The 3,575-nt window shown below is 49.8% G+C and overlaps 1 long non-coding RNA gene across 1 annotated transcript in view; it reads right to left on the bottom strand.

Moving 5' to 3' along the window:
* The window catches only part of LOC138141647 (uncharacterized), a 10,230-nt gene that overhangs the window by 4,513 nt on the left and 2,142 nt on the right, over window positions 1-3,575 (bottom strand). The window lies entirely within an intron of this gene.

Here is a 3,575-nt window from a genome sequence, read left to right as displayed (position 1 = left end):
GGGAGCTATCAAACTATGGAATGTGCTTCCCCCAGCCCTTGGTGAGCTGCTGGGTGGGGGGCAGGGGCTGCTAAGGGGATGCAGCCAGCTCACTCAGTGGAGCTGGAGCCGGTACTGGGGTCAAAGCAGAACACAGTGGGGGAGAATGAGAGCCCAAAAGGCCCTGGGGGAGCCTTGGCCACATTGCTGGGCAAACCTGGAGGCCAGGCCAGGAAGTTTGCAGGGAGGGAAGGGGCCAGCCAAGGGGGAAGAAATCCAGGCCCATGGGATGCAGAGGAGCAGCCTGATTGGCAGCTCAATAGGTATGGGGCCCTGAGCATGCCCTGAGCCATACAGAGGCTGTGCAAAAAACCCTTCCCCCACCCCAATCTTCCCTGACCGTCAGCAAGGATCCACAGAAATCCTGCTTTGGGCCCAAGGTTGCCTCCCTCCCTAATTAGCAGAGCTCCTGAATCTCTAACCAGGGATCCATGCAGAAATCCAGAACCTCAGATTGGGAGTGGACCTCAGAACTGGACCTGGACAGGCATCGCATTGACAACAACCTCTGCCCCCACCACCTAATACACACACCAAAGGCATCATCCAAGCCTCTAGTGGAAGATAAAGAATGACTTCACAAGGCAACCCACTGGATGTTGGGGTGTGTTACAGAGCTTTTGTAACTCCCCCCTACAATTTCCGGCTCTGCCTTCTGAGCCATGGAGAGTAAGGCTGATCTCTCTTCTATCTGACAGCCCTTCAGAGGCTGGAAGACAATGTCCACATCCTTTCTCCTTTGGCCCTTCTGAGGCTATGCATTCCCAGAAGTCTGAGCTTATGCTCCTGAATGTCCTTCCTGAAATGAGATGTCCAGGACTGAGACCGCATGATATATAGAACCGACCAGGGCATCCTGTTCTTGGGGTGCCATGTTGCCCTGTTGGCCCATCAAGCTTGCAGTCCACTCTGTCCTCAGATCTTTTTGAGGCCAAGAGTAGAACTTGGAATTTTGATGGTTTTGCTGGTTCTGGGAGCTCACCCACTCCCCCTGTCAGACCTTCCTCTTCTTTGTGACTCTTGGATAAGTCTCCCCTTGGATCCACCAGGAAGGGTATGTCCAACCTCACATGGGTGGCTACCAGTGCATCCAGCAGGTGGCTGGCCATCCGTTACCCTGTCCTCTCACTATAGGACTGGCTGATCTCCTCCTCCCCGCGTACAAATCACCTCCTGCTCCTGGATCCTCAGCCTCAACCTCATCTACTGATTCTTCATCTAGGTCATGTCCACTTACTCTTCCATTGGCCAAGGCTCCCCCTCCTTGTTTATCTCTGTATTATCTCACTTGACAATCTCATCAGCGTCCATGTTTATGCTCCCAGGCCAATACATTCAGTCCTAATCTCTCTCTTGACCTCTATCTCCAATGGAATGTCACATAGAAATCTCAAATTCAGGGTGGCTAGGTGGTGCAGTGAATAGAACACCAGCACTGGAGTCAGGAGGACCTGAGTTCACATCCGTCCTCAGACACTTGACACACTTACTAGCCATGTGACTTTGGGCAAGTCATTTAACTCCAACTGCCCTCCAAAAAGAAAAAAAATCTCAAATTCAACATATCCAAAAGAGATTATATTTTACTACAAACCCTTATCCTTTCCAAATTTCCCCTTAACTCTTGAGGGCACCACCCTCTTCCCAGTCCTCCATACCCACTACCTCAGTTGTCACCCTTAACTCCTCACTTGAATTCACCCTCCACGTCCAATCTGTTGCTGAACACAGTCATTTCTGCCTTCACCTTTCTTATATGTGGTCCTTTCTCTCTGTGAAGACAGACATCAGCCTGGTTCAGGCCTGGATTATTCCAGTGGTCTTCTAATTGGTCTCCCTGATTCAAATCTCTCTCCACTCTCACCTCCTCCACTCAGCTGCTCCAATGATTTTCCGAGGTCTGACTTTGGCACAGCCTATCCCCAGTTCCCCATCCCTACTCATTGAGCTCTAATGACTGACTCCCTTTTACCTACAGGATCAAACATGAAATCATTGGTTTGGCCTTCATACACTGGCCCCTTCCTACCATTCCAACCCTTTCTACCTAATTCTCCTCCACAGACTCTTCCATCCAGTGACACTAATCTCCTGGCTGGTCTTCCCACAAGGTCCTCCATCTCCCAGCTCTTGGTATTGTCACTGTCTGGCGCTCCCTGCCCTGTCCCCTCCACCCCCCCAATGCTTTCTTTCCTTATCTCCATTTCCTCAATTCCCTGGCTTCCTTTAAAGTCTTACCTAAAGGGACACTTCTGCAGGAGATCTTTCCTGAAGACCCTTCATGGACATTTGACTGAGCGGGTCTTAATGAACATCGGCTGCCTCTCGGTGATCATTGCTTCCGTTTCTAACTGCTGACAGACCATCCCTTTAATATGTTCCAGTTCAGTGGCACATAGTTTGGAAAGTACCTTCTTGCCACTTTGAAAAGTTGGGTCATTTGTCCCTCTCCGGCCCCATACCACCACTCCCATTATCTACGGTTTTCCATGAAGATCCTTGACAGTCGCTCAGCAATCACATCTGGAAGTTCTTATATTGTCCTAGGATGTGTTTTGTCTGAGCCCAGTTTCTCTTGGAGGGCAGCTGATGGTCTCTTGCTAGTTACCAGGCAACTAACCAGGGATCACTGCTCATTCTGTCCAAAGTCACTAAGGGGTTGCAACAACTAATACACAGCTAAGTATTTTCCTATTATTCAAAAGAGAAAGGTAGATAATAGAGCATTTATTAAGTACTATGTGCCAAACACTGTGTTAAAAGATAGAGATACAGATTCTGGGGTGGGGGGGAAGGGAGAAGGAGAGAGACAGAGACAGAAAAAGAAAGGGGGAAAGAGAGAATGAGAGAATGTGTGTATGAAACAGACAGACAGACATAGAGACAGAGAGATAATGAGAGTGAGTGTGTGTGAGAGACAGAGACAGAGAGAGACAGAAAGAGAGAGACAGAGAGAGAGACAGACAGACAGACAGAGAGACAGAGACAGAGAGAGAGAGACAGAGAGGGGTCCTTGCCCTCAGGGGAAGACAATGCATAAAATGTGGGGGGAGCGGATGGAAGAGGTAGAGAAATTGTCCAAGGGCTAGCCAAATTTGAAAAAAGCATGACTGGGATGGTATCTCCTCAGATGGAGGTTCAGGAAGACTTCACCAATGGGGGAAGAAGGAGCCAGGGTGACGGAGAAGGAGGAGTCGGGGGAGTTATGGGCTGAGTTGGCTTCCAGAGCTGGCAGTCAGTTCACTTCCAGAGTTCACAGCAGATGATCCCTTCTAATGCTGGCCCTCCCAGGAAGCACCCTTGTCCTTTGGAATCTAAAGCCCAAGGTCCCTCCTGCCTGCAGAATGCCTGAGTCTAAGGACCAGCTCTGCCTCCTCACAGATGCAGACCCCCTCTTCACATCAGCCCTTGTGAAGTGTATAGGAAGATGATAGAAAAATTCCTTTGACTTCTGGGACTCCTCTCTCTCAGGCTCTCTGTGTCTTTCTGGTGTGTGTGTGTGTGTGTGTGTGTGTGTGTGTGTGTGTGTGTGTGTG

The sequence above is a fragment of the Petaurus breviceps genome, unplaced genomic scaffold (assembly GCF_028583685.1).
Source record: "Petaurus breviceps papuanus isolate PSGF00001 unplaced genomic scaffold, PetGlider_PUasm1.0 90451, whole genome shotgun sequence".
Lineage (NCBI taxonomy): Eukaryota > Metazoa > Chordata > Mammalia > Diprotodontia > Petauridae > Petaurus > Petaurus breviceps.
Note: the sequence above shows the minus strand (reverse complement) of the source record. Positions and strands in the feature narration are given on the sequence as shown.